Source organism: Cavia porcellus, unplaced genomic scaffold (genome assembly GCF_034190915.1).
Source record: "Cavia porcellus strain 051 isolate PalLab524CR breed Dunkin Hartley unplaced genomic scaffold, mCavPor4.1 scaffold_32, whole genome shotgun sequence".
NCBI lineage: Eukaryota > Metazoa > Chordata > Mammalia > Rodentia > Caviidae > Cavia > Cavia porcellus.
The window spans coordinates 46,264,278-46,283,223 of NW_026947515.1; the positions used below are offsets into that span (position 1 = coordinate 46,264,278).

The 18,946-nt window shown below is 38.6% G+C and overlaps 1 protein-coding gene across 1 annotated transcript in view; it reads left to right on the top strand.

Moving 5' to 3' along the window:
• The window catches only part of LOC134474278 (zinc finger protein 431-like), an 89,099-nt gene that overhangs the window by 60,590 nt on the left and 9,563 nt on the right, over nt 1-18,946 (top strand). The window lies entirely within an intron of this gene.

The window sequence follows — 18,946 nt, forward strand, 5'->3', positions numbered from 1 at the left end:
GTTTTAAATGTCTTTTAAGTTTTATGTACCTCTAGGATTATGTTTTGCTCTGTCCTGCTTTGTTCTGTTTCTCCCTCTAATATAGAAAGGATAGTAACACATGTTAAGATGCATGCTTCCATAAAACCTATCAACAATTTACAAGAACATATGACACATGATGAAATGAGCAAATACTTTAAAGGAGAAAAAAAGGGACTAAAGTATCCAGTGCTGATTCCGTAGTGTCATGATGTGAAATCAAGCAATAATATTAATCTTCAATTAGAGTGATTTTAATCTGCTTTGGTTTGTTTAAACTCAACATAATTAAAGATATGGATAAATACACACATGTTTAAGTGTATAGAATTGATTGCCATATTACTTAGTTTTTTATTAGATAGTTGAACAGAACTATTTGCAGTCTCCCTGTTTGAATTCCCATTTATATGTTCCACTTTTGTATCTTGAACAATAATTTGTAAGAGGACAATATGTAAACAAAAACTAGTGATTTATTACTGTTTATACTTTTCTTTGAACGTATATACTATTTATGGCTGCTTTCTGTTTTGTTTTGTCTTTCTTTAAATAAAAATAAATTTTAAAAGATAAATAAATAAACAAAGTCCCTTAGCAGTGAGACTGGTGGACCAAGCTCTGATTGATAAATAAGAAAGCAGCTGTCTGGTAATATTTTTAATCAGCTTTTGTCCATTGATTAGAGACCTCAATGATCTCCAGAGCATTATAGAAGACACCTCAAATAAATTTATGAAATTTATTCCTAAATGTTCACATTGGTCATTATCAAATGAAGTAATACATATTTTTGGTTTGATGAGGCCTGTATAAAGGTTTCACATGGTTATGACAGTTGATTGTAATCAACTATATGATGTATTTCATACATTCATAATTCTGGATGCATAAGACTCCATGATTGTAAAGTGGGGATTACTTATGGTAACAGATTTTTGTCTCATGTGCACACCTTTGCTGATAACAAAGACTTGTGAGATTCACATTCAACTAAAGATCAATAAGTTGTTCAATAATACACAAAAAACTTCTTGTGTATTAGATAAGGGTGATTGACTAAAAGGGATATTTTATGTCAAAACAAGAATTTAGATTATTACAAGAATCTCATGATTGTCATGATGCAATACTATGTATGGTTCTGATTCCTGATATATTATGTAAAATATGAAACTGTTAATACTGTAGATATTCAAATGCTAAAATGTCCATGGATAGAAGAAAATAGGATTCATTTAATGTTCTAAGTTGTTTCATGTTTAGATAAAATAGTAATGTTAAACTTACTGCCTCTAATATACTGTATTGTTACCAAAAACTTTTTTTGGATGTTTGACAGCTAAGGTTTGGAAGCCAAAACTTAGAGAAACAGATGAGCTAAATGGATAGCCAATATTTTGGCCCCAGGCCTTCAAGGGTGGTGGAGACCCAGGATATAAAATAACCTCTGATTGCATCATCCTAAGATATTCAGTGAGTCCCTGGTTTTCTCATCAAGAAGATGTTGAGACCACAGAGAAAAGTCACCTTCAATGCAAGATGTGCCTAAGAAGAGTCACCAAGAGAAAAATCTCCCAAGCTTTCACAGAAAGCAATGTGGTCAAGCAATGATTGTGACTCTTCTAAGAGGCTGACACTGACAGAAGAGACATTAGGTGTTATGCATGGTTCTAAGATAACTCCTGAGAAGACCTAAGTGACCTTGATAGGAAGTAAGTAACTGACTGTAGTTGTCATGTTTTATGCATGTGTCCCCCAGGCCTCATACATTTGCATTGTGCATTTGTGATGGTTCATTGTCTAGTACAAGGATTGATGGTGTCAGTGCTAAACCCACATTGGGTTGGTGCCAGGATGTAATTCAATGGCAGGAAGAAGGTGTGTCTTGCTTTTTGCTGGTTCCTCCTTGCTCTTTGCAGCCTCCATGAACTGTAGCCCAGCCATACCTGTCTGCTTTGGAGCCAACTGAGTGTGAACTGAAACCTGCAAAAACTGTAAGAAATAAACCTTTCCTTTCTCAACTTGGGTTTCAAGTATTTTGTCTCAGCAACAAGTAAAAAGTAATTAAGACAGAATTTGGTACCTAGGAGTGGGGTCATTTGCTGTGACTATACTTGACCATGTTTTTCGAGAGGCTTTGGAAATGGCTTGTGGGCAGAGTTTGGAAACGTTTGGACATGTCGTCTGGATGCGTAGAGCTGGAGCAGCTTAGGCTGTTCTGCAGAGGGCATTCTGATCAGAACTCTGGAGACCAGAAGGCTGATAGAGGGCCTGATGGTAAAGGCCAGGCTTGGGAGGTTTTTGTTGGGAAGAAGGACTGCATTGGTTGTTGGACTCCACATGATGTGTGTTATGGCTTGGCAGAAGGTTTGTCTGCAAACCTCAAGGTTTGCTCCTGCCCATGGACTTTGCTGAGACTGAGACAAAGGGTAATGGACTGATTAATCTTGAAAAAGAAATTAAAAAGCAATCAAACCTTGAGGCTGTGGCATGGATATTGTTGGGGGCTTTTAGCCAGATTTATGTTGCATATCAAAAGCAAAGAGATCAGCAGGATAGTGTACAATGCTGTGAGTTTGGCCAGAAGGAAAATTAGAGGAAGACTATGGGTTGCCAAGACAGAGTTGAGATTTTGATTCCCGAGGAGAAATGAGATAAGAAAGATGGCCCCAGGGCATCATAGGAAGGGGGTCCCCACCCTGTGCAGCCTCACTGCAAAAGTGAAAGAATTTGCTCAGAGGAAAAAGCTGCAGAGTGACATGTTCCAGAACAGTGACAGAGGCCACTTGAGGTCCCAGAATGTTGGCAACTTAGAGAAGTTTTTCTTCACAATCAGGTAAACAGAGCCCTGCAATCCAGGCAACTGACCCCTGTAGCCAAAAGACAGAAAAGCATAGGTACTGCTCCAGTCAACAGCAAACCTTGGTGGCATCCACAAGGTGCTGATTTTAGGTCCAAGAAAATGCAGAAATTCTGAGGCAAGATGGCATCCACCTCAATTGCAAAGTGCATGGGAGGCCAAAAAGTCTGCCCCTGAGAGGGCAATTTGTGAAGATGTAAGGGTGAAGCCAAAAGTGCGGTGGAGACTGCAGAAGTTTGGAAAAGGCAGGAATGTGGATGATTCAAGGGAAACCGCAAAAATAGAGCGGAGAAGATTTAAGAGGAAACCTGTGGGAGTTAGAATCGCTGGAGTGCTATGGGGGTGGAATTACCCAAGCCTTTTGGAGTTTGCAACCAGATTGCTTCTGATGCTGAACATGGAATTCTAGGACATAATGTTCACCCTGCTGGATTTCTTTTGTTTCCAATGCTTTATATTTCCCTTCTTGTAACTTTTGGAATGGTAATGTTTACCTTGTGCCTTTGCATTTGTGAAGTGTTTAACCCTGTTTCATTTGTACAGGGGTTACAGTTAAGAGTTTGCCTTAGATCTTGGAGGAGACTTGGGAATTGGACTGTTCAGCAATGCTGAAACATAGGACGTTGGCAACTCTTGGAAGGTGGACTAAATGTCTTTTGTATAATGGATGTACATGAGTCCTGGGGGCCAGGGATGGAATGTCATTGTTTATGCCTGTGTCCCCCAGGCTTCATAAGTTTGCATGGTGCATTTGTGATGGTTCATTGTGCAGTACGTGGATTGATGATGTTAGTGCTACACCCACATAGGGGTGGAGCCAGGATGTAATATAATGGCAGGAAGAAAGTATGTCTTGCTTTTTGCTGGTTCCTGCTTCCTGTTTGCAGCTGCCATGAACTGCAGCCCAGCCATGCCCACCTGCCTTGGAGCCAACTGAGTGTGGACTGAAACCTCCAAAAACTGAAAAAATGAACCTTTTCTTTCACAACTTCGGCTTCAAGTATTTTGTCTCAGAAACAAGAATAACTAAAACAGTAGTTAATGCAGGTCTCATGTTAGCTTGGCCTTGCATGTCCTTCAGAAAAGCCTGGCCTCTGAAGATATGGTGCAATGTAAAAGCTTGGCTGTGGGGGAAGCTAGGATCACTAACATTCTCTGACAATTGCTGGCTATACTGGTAAATGACTACTGTTATGAACCGCTGGACTATGATGAGTTTAAATTGCAGTTCTCTTTAATGCTTCCCCACCTTAAGCTGGCTACCCATCCTGGGAGTCAACAAAACAAAAAAAGTGAGAGATGTTGGAAAGGGCTGAATATGAATACATGTGCAGGGCTGTGGTGTGGCCTGGGCATGATTGAATTGAGAATGAGGAGACACCATAAGGAACAAGATAGGCCATGGCTGAGGCCACCTGGAGACTTCCTGGATAGGTTTCTTAATTAGAATCATCTGTTGCTCTGTGGGTTCCTTGAACCTCTCCCAGGGGCCTGCTCAGGTTTTTACCACTGTCCACTCACTTCTTTACTTGTTCTGATTAAATATGGGCTGCCTAGTGACAGGTGGCTGGCTGGTTAGCAGAGTTATGTGTTCTAAAGAAGATTTCACTCTTCCTGTTGCCCTCAATGCACTGCCACTTTTCTGAATTTTGGTCCTTTGCTGTGCACTTTTTTGGGGCTAGATATTTAGGCATAGGCCCCAACAGAAAATTAACTTCCAGATAGAATAATTGTAAGTTTCCTGAAAATTTTGTTGCATGTAAATTTTCTTTACCTGCAGATGGAAATGTTATTATCAACAAATATATTGCTAATTTATCAACATATGCTACCTTATTAACATATTGAGGGGTATTATAGTATTTCTCAGAAACCATGATTATACACCTCTTTACATCATTGTGAGTATTCTGTATAACTTTTCTAAGTCAGTTCTTATAAGTGAAATTGGTACATAATAAAGGAGGCCTCCATCAACTTGCTAACTACTATGTAACACGAGTCTCGGTGTTTCTAGCACTTCATTTGTTTTAGCCATGAATTCCTCAACAGATGCCAGTTATGCCTGCTTGGCTGAGAATGGATTGCACAGGAAATTATGTGGTTTTGATCGCCAAAGAATTGATGGAGTCAAATTGAAACAGGAAAAAGCTAAAAAACTGTTAGGGTTTTCATAGATTAAAAACTCATTTACATAATTAGTTGATGAATGAGTTGATGCATTTGGAAGATTATTCAGAACATACAGCTAGCTGAATTATATTAGATATTTATTTCTTTACTTTTATACAGGTACAAAACACCTGACTTACAGAATTTAATATAAATATATTCTTTATCTCATTTTTTCCATGAGGGAAATTTGGTTTTGACTGTTTCCAAAGCATAAATATCTTGGAAAAAAGTGAAAAGGAAAAGGAAACTTTTTTATGAGGCCAAGAAGCCAGAGAACAGTTTCAGAAACTGAGAGGTAGGATCCAGGGACCTGACTTGGTTCATGGGTTCCAACACACATGGATGCAGTGTATACATATAGAAGCGATCATAGTAATATCCTACACATTTCTGAAGCCAAAAAGGTGTTAAAAATGGATCACCAGTCTTTAGGGAATATATGACTTCTAGGAATATTAAAATCCTGAAGAGCTGAGTGCCGATTAGTGACAAAGGAACTATACTGCAAGGGGAACTTAGAGTGTGAAGTCCTCGGGTATTCCTGCCTCCTCAGAAGGAAATGCTTAATTGAATTGGGAATTTGGTTCCATTTCAGCAATAATTGTCACCCCCATGCTGGGCAATATGATCACTTTCAAAATTCAGCATTTTTATGAGTTGGAATGAGTAGCAAGCTTGTCTTGGAGAATTGATGCTTGCTTTTATTTCATCTTTACTCTGTTGCACACCATTAGTATCATTTAAATGTAATGTCTTCACTTTACACAGTAACTATTCTCCTTTTGTGTGCATGTACTGGGTTTCTAGGTGGAAAATTAATAGAAATGAGTGAAAATCATGAAAGTGAAGTCTGCTGCCTCTAACACAGACTTCCGAATCTCTGTTCTGTTGTGTCCCGCCCTGGCCTGTTCTCAGAATATTTTCTGACATCAGTGGATTTTTTATTCCTGGAAGGTTGAACCTGAATCCTGAAAACATTTGCAGCCCATTATGGAAAGAATCCACTGACCCTTGAAAGAAAGCAGGGGTAGCCATGAAATGGCAGGGATAAATAAGAAATTTAGAGAAGACCTAACACCACCACTTCTCAAAATTCAATGAAATCGAATGGGAAATGGTCATTCTCAATTCATTCCTGGAAGCAAGCATTACCCTGATACCAAAACCAGAGAACAATCCAAATAAGAAATAGAATTACAGACCATTCTGCCTAGTGAACATTGAAGCAAAAATCCTCAATAAGATACTGGCAAACAGACTGCAGAATATCATCGAGAAGATTTTACACCATGATTAAGTGGAATTATTCCCTGGGATGCAGCGGTGGTTCAACATACATAAATCCATACATATCATACACTGTATTGACAAATCCAAAAGCAAAAATCATTTGATCATTTCAATAGATGCAGAAAAAGATTTTGCCAAAGTCCATCACCTATTCATAATAAAAAACCTACAAAAATTGGGAGAGATGAACTTTATCTCAATCTGATAAAAGCCTTTTATTACAAACCAACAGTCAACCCCATACACTGTGGACAAAAACTGAAAGCTTTCACTGTAAAAGCAGGAACAAAACAAGGATGTCTACTGTCTCCACTCTTATTCAATATAGTCCTGGAAACTAGCTGGATCAATTAGATGAGAGAAAGAAATAAAAGGAATAAAGATAGAAAAGGAAAATCTTAAACTATCATTATTTGCAGAAGACATGATACTCTACTTAGAAGACCCCAAAAATTCCACCAAAAGACTTCTAGTTAAAGAAGCAAATTCAGTAATATAGCTGGTTACAAAGGCAACACTCAACAATCAATAGACTTCATAAACAAGCATAAAAAACTCATGGAAAGAGAAATCAAGGAAACAATAACTTTTACAATAGCATCCAACAAAATGAAATATTTAGGAATCAGTCTAACAAAGGATGTAAATGACCTCTACACTGTAAACTACGGTACTCTCAACAAGGAGATTGAAGAAGATATTCTAAAATGAAGAGCTATCTCATAGTCTTGGGTAGGGAAATTCAATATAGTGAAAATAACCATACTTCCAAAGCTATTGTACAGATTTAGTGCAATCCCAATCAAAACACCATAGCATATCTCAAAGAATTACACAAAATAAATCCTAAAATTCATCTGGAACCAGAAGAGACCTAGGGTAGCAAAGATGATGCTGGGCAACAAAGTAAAGATAGGGTTCATCAAAATCCCTGACTTGAAATTATGCTATAAAGGTATTGTGATTCAAAAAAAAGGTGTGGTACTGACAAAAAACAAAACAAACAAAACCAGACCCAAAGATCAAAGGAACAAATTAGAAGATGGGAGAAACAACCCCAGATCACTAAACCATCTTATCTTTGACAAAGGTGCCAAACAGTGTCATTGGAAAAAAAGCAGTCTCTTTAATAAATGGTGCTGGAAAAAGTGGCTCTATACCTTCTGAATATTATCTTTCAACGTGTATTAAGCTAAGATCAGAATAGATGAAAGATCTTATATTAAAACAGAAACATTAAATCTGCTGCAAGATAGAGTAAGTAAAACTCTTGAAGACATTGATGTAAGCAAAGACTTTATGAGGAAAACATGGATTGAACAGCAAAAATCAAAGAGAATTAAGTGAGAATCTCACCCTACTGAAAAACGTTTTAACATCAAGAGAAATCACTAACAAAGTGAAGAGACAACCCACAACGTGGGAGAAAATGTTTGCCAACCGTTCCTCAGACAAAGTATTACTATTGAGAGCACGGAAAACTAAAAAATTTCAGTCTTCCCAGATTTAAAGACCCAGTGTAGAAAGGTGCATCTGAGGTGAAATACACAGTACTCAGATGAAGAAATAGAAACAGCAAATAAATATGTGACAAAGTGTTCTGCATCACTCGTCATTTTACAATTGCAAATTAAATAACACTGATATGTCACCGTGCCCCAGAAAAAATGCCTACGGTCAAGAAATAAAGCAATAACGAATGCTGGAGTGGTTGTGGGGGGAAAAGGAACCCTTCTCCATTGTTGGTGGTAAAGAAACCACGGTGGAAATCAGTGTGGAGATTCCACACAAACTAGGTCTACAGGTCCCACTCAACTCAGGTATTCTTCTTCTGCGTATCTACCCAAAAGAATAAAAATCATCATACCAAAGTGCACCCACATTTATAGCAGCACAGTTTGTGGTAGCCAGATCTTGGATGGAATGCATGACCTCTAGCTTGCCAGGCAGGCGGTTAAGCTAAATCCCTGGACCACTTTTTTACTTTTTAACTTTCAAATAAAATGGGTTTGGGAGAAAAAACAAGGACTGAGGTAAAGACTTTCAGTGCAAATACCCATCAGACGAGCTGAGGTCAACATTCCAGAAGATAGCAGGCTCCAGAAGCCTCCACCATCTTTCACTGGGGATCCGCAGTTACAGGGTGGGTTTTTTTTTTTTTTTTCTGTAATTATTCTTGGTGGGGAAGGCAGGCAGGAGAGCAGGAGCCAATCAGTGATGAAGAGGCGGGCTCTGAGAACTGTCCAATCAGGCGGGCCAAGGTAGGCGGTGTCTTCCGGTGTCATGGCCTCAATTGTAAGGCCAGGGCAAAAAAGGGAGCATTAGATGTTTGCTAGACCACTATTTTTTGCTTCTATTCACTGTGAACTGCTTAGAAAGAACCTGGGAGACCTCCAAACTACCCAATGGTGATGTTATGGAATGGGAGCAGTGAAATGGGGTGGAATCTGGTTGAGACCAGTTAGAAATGGTGAGAAGGGTCCAGGGGATTAGCTCAGCGGCATAAGCGCCTGCCTTGAAAGCAGGCAGTCATGAGTTCAATCCCCGGTACTGATAAAAAGGAAAAAGACTAAAAATAAAATAAAAATTAAAAAAAACAACAAGTGGTGAGAAGCAGCTGTGCTGTCTAGAGCCTGTGTGCTTAGCCTCAGACCCTGAGATCCTCTAGTGCTAGCAGTAAGTCATTCTCTGTCCCTTTTACCTCTCGCTGGGGCAAGGACAGTTCTGGGTCCGTAGAACTCTGTTGCTACTGTGATACCACCAGGCCACAATGCCATTTTTGAAATTGCCTGCTGCCCTTGCTCCTCCAACAGTCTGGGCCCAGGAAAGGGCATGAGGAGACCCTGATTCTGATGTGGTTTCAAGCTGGGTGCAGCTGTAATAAGCTAGGTCTCTGCTCTCATTCCTGTTAGTAACAGATCTGAAAGCCAAAAGTTTCTAAGTGTCTGTGATGCAGGACCTCATAGCCACAACTGCTCTCGTTAAACTTATGCATTTATGTATTTTGTGATCGCCTAAATTTATATTATGTTCTCGTATTTCCATGCTCATGAAAGGTGGAGGCAAAGGTTCTGAGAATTCAAAGATGTGTAGTGATGTGCTTCAGTGGAGGACGGCTTCCCAAACAGGAGATGAACTTCTGTGTATTATACAGAACAATGCAAAGAATTTCTGAACATACTTTATGTGACACATGTGCTCATAGACGATGTTTGGGAGAACAGCCATAGAGGTTTAAATTTTAAGAAAAATGAAGCAGATATAAATGTGTCATCAACAGCAGGGAAAAGTGTGTTTGCTAAGGACAAATTCCAGAAGGGGTTGCTTGTTAGATTCTCATGGTAAAATGCCTAAATGTAATCATTTGCATGAACATATATATACACGTGATATCCTTCTGAATGGAAAGGAATATGGGTGTCATGTCTGAATTAAGAGGTGATTTAATAGCTTGGTTGATCATATACATTGTTGAAATATGGAAAGGCTCTGCAATGGACTTTACTAAGTGGTTAAAGGAGATGCCATAAATTAAAATTGTGCAGGGATATCAATAGTTTAGTCATGAAGGGTTTTCTGCTTAGGGTGGATCAGACGAGCATGGAAAGGATGTGGAAGTGACTGGCAGGATGCATTGTGCCAATAGCAGGACATAAACAGAGAGTATTGAAAGTCAGGTAGTTCTTAGGGTAAGCATGAAGATAAAGTTGGCTTATGATTTCTTCCTTGAGGTGAAAAACACCAGGTCTTGTAAGAATCAGTATTCCACATCCTTGTCAACCTATGAATTCTGTGTTCTTCACTTGAGATCTAATTTTGATTTTCTCTAATTATGACCCAGTGTCATGAAGGTGAAATTTGAATTTTTTTTGTAACAGGGATTGAACTCATGATCTCAAGCTTGCTAGGTCGGTGTTCATGCTGGTGAGCTAAATACCCAGCTCTGAAGTTGTTTTCTATATACTATGTATGATATCAACATTGTTCCTCAGAAAATGTTGAATATTGTGGAATTTTTCTATATTGTATGGATATAATTTTTAAAGCAAACCAAAGGTGTCGTATGCAGTCACTTTTCAAGTTTCACATTGTCTGTGGGGTGTCTCAGTCAGGGTTTCTATAGTTGAGACAGCTCTGGAACTTAGGCTAGCCCCAAACTCAAGGAAGTTCTCCTGCATCAGCCTCCCAAGATATATTTCTTACATCTGAATGGAGAGTGATCACTTGGTCACAATGAGCTATAATTTGAAACTTATACCTGGTTTCATTTTTTATACATTTTTTACATACAGCAGTTTTCCATGAACATTTGTGTTATTATTTATGTATCATATTTGATGTTATTTATGTTTTGTCCTATGAAACCAAATTAAAATATCAAAATGCTACTTAAGTATATTAAGAACAAAGGACTCAGTGGCCTAAATGAGATTTGAAGAGATATCATTGTTAGTACATCAAAGTGATTCATGAGATATTTGTCTGCCTCTGTGCTTTATGGATGCTGGTCCTGCAGGCTCTTGCTAGGAACTCTGCTGTAGAGACAGTGCACAGCGACTCTTGCAGTGACTCAGCATAAGTATCAGTGCTCCTATTTGGCTGTTACATTAGCTGTGAGTTGCAATAGAGCATTAAATTTGCTGTCTCAAAAAATGTTTATATACCAAAAATTAATCCCCATGACATGGAATTAAGATTTGAAGAAATCAGTCTCCATTCAGCTGTTTTGTTTGGTTTTATTTGTTTAGTTTAGGTTTGTTTTATTGAGACAAGTTTTCTCTATGTATATCAGCTAGTTTTGAACCCTTCATGGAGTGCAGAATTGCCCTAACCTCAAAGCAACACTCCTCTCTCAGCGTCTTAAGTGTGGGATTATAGATATGTGTGTTTTTACCCTAGAAAATATTGAGGCTTGTAACTTAGCTGTGTTGTAGGTTGACATAATAGATGCCATCTTGAGCTTTGCATTTAACTAGTGCCCTGTATTTCACTCAGAAAAATGGAAAATCACACAGGGTATAAGTCCCAGGAGAAAAACAAAATGAGCTGTACCTAAAGAAAAAAATTAACCTGCTCAACAAAAGAAGCAGAATACATTTGTCATCCAAAAATTATTATAAGATTCTAGCTAAATGATTTCCAACAGGATCTTTTTGTGATTTTATCTTTTAAAACATCTCTAACTTTCCAGTTCAGAGCGTCTTTTTTAGATACTGAAATTGGGTAGGGGTTCTGTATACAAGTGGTCCTGAGAACTGCTAATGAAATTCCACATTTCGCAACTGGGTTGCTTGGTTTCCTATATTATTGTTCACAAACTCAACTCAGGCTGCAGAAACCTTACTGACACAAGCAGACACTAGGATTAAATGACAGTGGCACTGAAATGAAAGAATAGTAGTGAAAAGGAGAGGAGAAAAAAGACAAATGCCATGTGCTATAATGCCCACCTCTTTTCCCCAGCAATGAAGAAGCTCAAAAAGGAGAATGGCCATCTATTCAAAGATGCCTAACCTACATAGTCAGTACAAGGCTGGCCAGAACCCCAAAGAGAGACTATGTCTTTAAATAAAAAATTAAATGAAAAAATTAAACAACCAAGGAGACAGAAAAAGTATTTTAAAAAAACAATAATAGAGCTGAGTGAAAGTTGACTCATGTAAAATGAGAATTATTGAATGATGCTGCAGAGGAAAGAAGGCCATGTACAGGTATCCAGGAGACAGTGACAAACACAGACTTAGGAATGGCACCTATTGTGCTACAGGACAACAGTGACCTCCTTCCTCCAAAACATTTGCAGTTCACTAGACTGAGGACTTCTAAAAGCTCATGGAAATGTGAAACTCATGGCAAACAAGCAGCTTAAAATTCAGGCTTTGGAACATGGCCTTTAGCAGACATTTCATATTTAAATTGAAATAAGAGAAATATAGCCCTGCTCTGTTTACTGTCAAATGAGTAACATTGAGAAATGAAGTCACAAAATGAAGTTCAAAAATTTTCTTAGAAAAAAAGAGAGAAGAATAGCCCTGAATTTTCTGGAGTGGTCTTCAGGGTTTGGCCACAGACCTATTGTCAGGGGAGTTATACAGGAAAGTCCCAATGTGGGTACAGTGTGGGTCTCAGACTACAATCAACCTATAAATTATAGCTGCTTAACTAATATTATTCAGCAGGGGAACAAGTCAGCTAGAAAAGGTATGTGGAAAGAGCCAAGGCATTTTGTGGGAACAATAGTCCAGTTGTTCTGGTCATTGAGTATGGTAATTGAGGCCTATCAAGACTTCCTGGAGCAGGTGGTGGAAACTGCAGTACATTTCAAACTATTGTTTTTCTCTTCAGGAGCATGTAGACATTGTCACTGCATCTTCACCTTCAGGTCTGGTATTCTTCAGTTGTGCCTGTAGCAGTGATTGTTGTGTTTAGTTTTTTGCATTGACTCTTTGAGGTTCCAGTTCTTCTCTGATTGTATATCAATTTCTGTCTACATTGACATCCTTTGCTAAAATCACAATAGTATTTGAATGAATAAAGTGATGTTTATACATTTAAAAATATTCATTAATACAGGCCAGGGACTTAAGCTCAGCAGGCAGAAATGTCTGCCTGTAAGTGCTAGGTTGTAACATTGATCGCCAGTACCTATAAACAAAAGTAATTTGAAGTGCAAGGAAATAAAATCATTTCATTTGCAAAAATGTAGGATTACAAAATTTATAACTAAATATGTCAATGGCAAATTAAACATTGTTAATAGTCATATTTAATATCTAAAGTTGTTGATTCTGGGGATGGAATTCAGTGATACAAGAAGCTGCCTGGAGCACACAAGGACATGAGTTCAATCTCTCATACAAAAAAAAATCACAGTTTTCAGTGATGCAGTGCTATGAGCACATTTATTGAAACTGATACTTGGTATTTAATAGGCTCAATATTTCTTTTGTGATCTATGAAATACCTGCAGATAACATGGGTATTACAGTGAATGATATACTGTCCCTTATAGGATTGCTATTTTCTGAGTTGGTTTTTTGTTTTCCCACATACTTGAAAGTTGAAAATGTTGTCTGATGCTAGGTAGAAAAACTGTGATAATCATTTTTTCAATTTAATGATATATTTCTCTATATCCACTAAGAAAATTTTATTTGCTACAATTACTCCAAGTCAAATTGATAAACAATTCTTAAAGTTACAGACAGCTGAGTTAGTTAGAAATACAGGCAGCCACACCATGATATAGTGGAATGAAACTCCTGACCTTATATGTCTGGTATGAGTTTGTGTTCTCTAAAGTGCAAGAATGAATTTTAGGAACAACAGAGTTGAAGAGCAGAATATATTTATTGAGAGAAAAAAGTGAAAGTATTTTGCTCTAAATAGGACATTTTGGAAGTATGAGGTGGAAATAGGTGACTTTTACCTTGAAGTCACTTTCCCCTCCCCTATTCAACCTACCTTTGGCCAGAAAAGAATCTCAATCAGCTACTTGTGTATCAGCAATGCCACCTTTAAGCACCACCCAAGTCAAAACCTATATGTATGCCTCCCACACATTTCCAGAAGAAAAAGCCAGACCCCAGTCTTCATGGGGTTCTCTCCATCATCTTAGAATAAAGGCCATTTTGATTTTATATTCTCTTCTTTACTAAACCAAAAATCCTATCAGAAAGCTTCTGTCTGGGAGAAACAGGAGGGGTTCAGAGCTGGTAGCAAAGGACTGTCTTTTTTAGGGATTTTATAGAATAAAATCATGTCGTGAGATAGGTTTTGTTAGGGCCAACGCCGCAGGGAAAGAGACCCCAAGGACTCAGCTCTTGGTGAGGAAAAGAAAGTTTATTTCCATGCGCATGGGGTCCCTCAGGCAAACGTGTGCGGAGGGGCCCCGAGGGGAATTTGTGTAGGGTTTTTAAAGGTACACGCAGGAGGCAAGTAAGTTTACAGAAGCAAATCGCATTGGTTAATTTTGAGCGGCGCAGGACCTGGCTAATGCTGATTTGAGGGTCTGGGGCTGAGTAACCATGGAGACCGAGGGTCTTGGGTTGACCTTAGAGTGCCAGGTGCTCCCTGGTCCTGTTTATACAGTACATTCTTTTGCTTATCTCTATCTTTACAGAGAACAGAACATCTAGTGGTTAATGACTAGCAGAGACATTTCTTTTGGCCCCGCTCTGACTATCTCCTGGGAAAGGTTTAGGGAGTGAAGCATTCTTTACTGCTCTGTTTTGATAGCTCTGGGAAGTTAGGGAGTCAACCCTTTTATTCCCCGCTCTGGGGAGTTAGGGAGTTAACCCTTTTATTCCCCGCTCTAGGGAGTTAGGGAGTTAACCCTTTCATTCCCCGCTCTGGGGAGGGGGTTGTAGCAGGGGGGTCGACTCTCACAGTTTAAAGTGGGTTAGATTATTGAAGTTACTGAGGAGATAAATTAGCACAGTAGAGAAGCAGAATATAAGCAATGTAAAAGTGGCCTTTAACTTAAAGAATGTGGAGAGGAGCCCACACCCACCAAGGGTTGCCCCCCCCAATGACTATGGGGTTATGGGGTATATGTGACTTTTGACTGGATGTGGTGCTTGAAGGGGACATTGATGTCATGCAAGGAGCTGATGGGAATTTTCTTTCGGCCTCTGGGAAAGAAAGAGGAAGTTGTATTCAAGGAGAAAAGAGGAAGTGGCCTTATGAGTAAGTATCCCTGATTTCATATTCTTCCACCTTGAACTACAACCATGAGGTCCTGTAATTGTTTGAAGGGCAAAGCTCTTTCAAGTACATCCTTTGGTTTGAATGAAGAAATCAAAACAAAGAATTTTTGCTATCTGTCTTCCTCCATGGCTGTTGGTAAACCATTCATAAGAAATATTTTGAGTCAGTTCCTTAATGCATTTTCAATACCATAACCAAAATTACAGATCACTTCAGTCTCAGAAAAAGAAGCAGCACTTAAAGGCAGGGATAAAACCTTCAATGCAAATATCCATGGCATGGTGAGATCAACAATGTGTGATACACACTACTGGATTTCTCTGACTTCAGGAAAGAGAAAAGTTTATACTGATATTGATATACTGGAATGAATCTCCCTGTCTACTATGTCTGATATTAGGTTTTTGTCCTGTAAAGTCCAAGAATGAATTTTAGGAACAACAGAAATTAAGAGAAGAATATACTTATTGAGAGAAAAAATGTTGCCTGAGAGAGAGAAGGTATCCTGAGCAGGTTGCCAAACACTGTGCATTCTAGGGACCTTTATAGAGTAAAATCATGTGGTGAAGTGAGTTTAAGGTGGGGGAAACTAAGAACTCACAATGCAGATGGGCATAAGATGGGACAGAGTTATGGTAGCCAATAAGATTATAAGTTCAGGTAAAGTTGATTAAATTGGGAACAAAGGAGGAAGGGAGTCACATAGAAAGCAGGCATTCTTAGGCAGCTGTATCTCTTCCCTTAGGTTTGGGAGGGTGACTCCTGAGTTCCTCAGGATGATAGGAACTATTTAGAATGTCAGTCTTTAGGATAAGGATACATTTCTTTAAATGGTGACTCCTGACTTCCTCAGAGTGCTAGGGAACTATTTAGAATATCAATCCTTAGGATATGGATGAATTTGCTTATCATTTGTCTTGAGCCTTGGCCCATAGCATGAGGTGTCAGTCTTCCCCATAGTTGCAAGGTATCTGGTCTCCTGCATGGGCTCCTTGGGGGACCTAGCCATGTCTTATGCCAATAGTATCTAAATAACTCACGTCCCTGTAACAGTACTGTTTGGAAAATTGAGTACAGATGTCTTGTGCTCTGGGTGAATGATCTGGGGATGACAATGTGCAATGTATATACCATTGTTGCCCCCTGATTGATATGTTTTGAAATTTAATTTTAGTTGATGTGTTCTTTTTTCCTTGAAATAAAATGGATTTAAAAGTTAAAAGTCTGAGGTAAAGCTCTTCAATACAAACACTCCTCTGTCGAGCTGAGTTCACCACTGTAGAAGAATGGCAGCTCCAGAAGTCTCTGCACTACAGTCTATCTTTTGGGATCCTCTCTTGCAGGGAGTGGTTCCTTTCTCTGTTTATTCTTGACTCAGAAGGAGGTCAATAGAGCAGGAGTCAATCAGTGATGAAGGGGCAGGCTATATGAACTGTCCAATGAGGTGGGCCATTGCTGGCTGTGACTTCTGTCTGTTCTGGTGTCTCAGCATGATTTACCTGTTCTGAGTACAACACTGGTAGCAAAATGCTTGCTGGATCTCATTTAATACTTTTGATGTCCTGTGGCCTGATTAGCAAAGAACCTGAGAGATCCTGGATCCATGGAATAGTGAGGTTGTGGATAGTAGCCCAGAAATAGGATGGATTGGGCGAAACCAGTTCCAAGTGTTTAGGAGTAGTTCCGGTGTTGGTAGCCTCAGGTATTTAGTTATCTTCAGCTCCTGAGGTCCTCCAGCTTTGGCCATGGGTCATTCACTATCCCTTTTGCCTCTTGCCGTTGGCAAGGGTAATTTGGGGTCACCAGAACCCTGGCTTCACTATGATAGCAGCAGACACAAGTATCATCTTTGAAATTCACTGCTAGCCTGGTAAGTCCACCATCTTAGGCACTGGGAGGAGCTTGGGAAGACCCTGACTATGATGCTTTTGTAGCTTGTAGAGCAGTAATGAGCTAGGTCTATGCTCTCTTTCCTCAGAGCAGCTGATCTGGAATGTCCAGAGTTTATTAATGTATGTAATGCAGGGCCTCATAGCCACAATGGCTCAACTTAAACTTGGCCTTTTTTGTATTTATAGTGATCTCCTAAATTTATAGTATGTTCTCCTATTTCTATCCTCATGACAGGTAGTGACAAAGGTCCTGAGAATTCAGAGATATGTAGTAGTGTGCCTCAGTGGAGAAAGGCTTCCTAAACAATTGGTGAACTCCTGTGTATTCTTGAACATTGCAAAATAATTTCTGAACATACTTAGTTATTTAGGTGTCACCCATACTCACAGACTAGGTTTGTGAAAACAGCCATAGAGTTTTGAAGTCTGAGAAAAATGAAGCAAATATGAAAGTGTTATCAAGGAGAGGGTAAAAATTTGTGAAGGAGAAATTCCAGAAAGGGCTACCTGTTAAATTCTCATCGGAAAATGCCAAAATTTAGGCATTTGCATGGACATATACATGTGATATCCTTCTGAATGGAAAGGAATAGAGGTGTCATCTCTGAATTAAGAGCTGGTTTAGTAACTTGGGTGTTAATAGATAGTTTAAATATGGAAATTCTCTACAATGAACATATCAAACTGGTGTAAATGAGAAGCCCCAAATAGAAATTTTGCAATGATATCAATAGTTAGGCATGAAGTGTTTTCTGTTTGGATGGATCAGAGGAGTGTGGAAAAGATGTGGAAGTGACTGACAGGATGCAGGCAGCAAATAGCAGGACATACAACAGAGAGCGTCTTCACTGAAAGTCAGGTAGTTTTTAGAGTAAGTATGAAGTAAAGTTGGGTTCTGATTGCTTCATTGAGGTGATCAACACCAGCTCTGGCAACAATCAGTATTCCACATCCCTGTCAACACATGATTTTTGTATTCCATACTTGAGATCTAATTTGATTATCTCTAATTATGCCCCAGTGTCATGAAGGTGAAATTTTCAATTTTTTTGTACCAAGGATCAAATGAATGACCTATGCTTTCCTGGCAGTCCTTCATGCCACTGAGCTCAATACCCAACTAGGAAAGTGTTTTCTGTGTAGTATGGAAGAGATCCACATTGTTTCTCAGAAAGTGTTGAATATTGTTGGAATTTTTCTGTATTGTATGGCTATAATTTTTTAAAAACAAACCAAAGGTGTCTTATGCAGTCTCTTTTTAAGTTTCACTTTGTCTGTTCGGTGTCTCAATCAGGGTTTGTCTATTTTAGACAGCTCTGTAACTTAGGATAGCCCCAAATTCAAGGAAGAAATCCTTCACCAGCATCCCAAGATAGATTTCTTATATTTGAATTGAAAGTGATCACTTGGTGACAGTGTGGTATAATTTACAGCTTGGGCCTGGTTTCATTTTATATACATATTTTTAAAATACAGCTGTTTTTCCCTAACACTTGAGTTATTATTTATATATCATATTTGATGTTATTTATGTTTTGTTCTATGAATCCAAATTAATGTTTCAAAATGCTGCTTAAGTATATTAAGAACAAAGTACTCATTGGCCTAAATGAGATTTGAAGAGACATCATCTGTAGTCTATCAAAGTGATTGATTAGATTTTTAATTTAATTTTGAAATTGGTAAAATACAACAGAACAAGGCAGCATAAGGTCAACTAAGGTCATACAGTGAAGTTGGTACACAACTTCACAACGGGTTACTGGGATAACAGTAATAGGTATCACAGTATATTTTGTTATCTTTGTAATAGTTGTTCCTTAATCACATATATCAAAATGAGATGAAATACAGAACATTATAGAACTTATCAAAACAAAATATTGAATAGAGCAATATTATTAATCAGAATAGAGTAAAACAATAATAAAACCATTTTCCTTCAAAGAGATAGTAGAAGGAAGTCCCCCTTATTTGCTATGGTTTATTTCCCAGG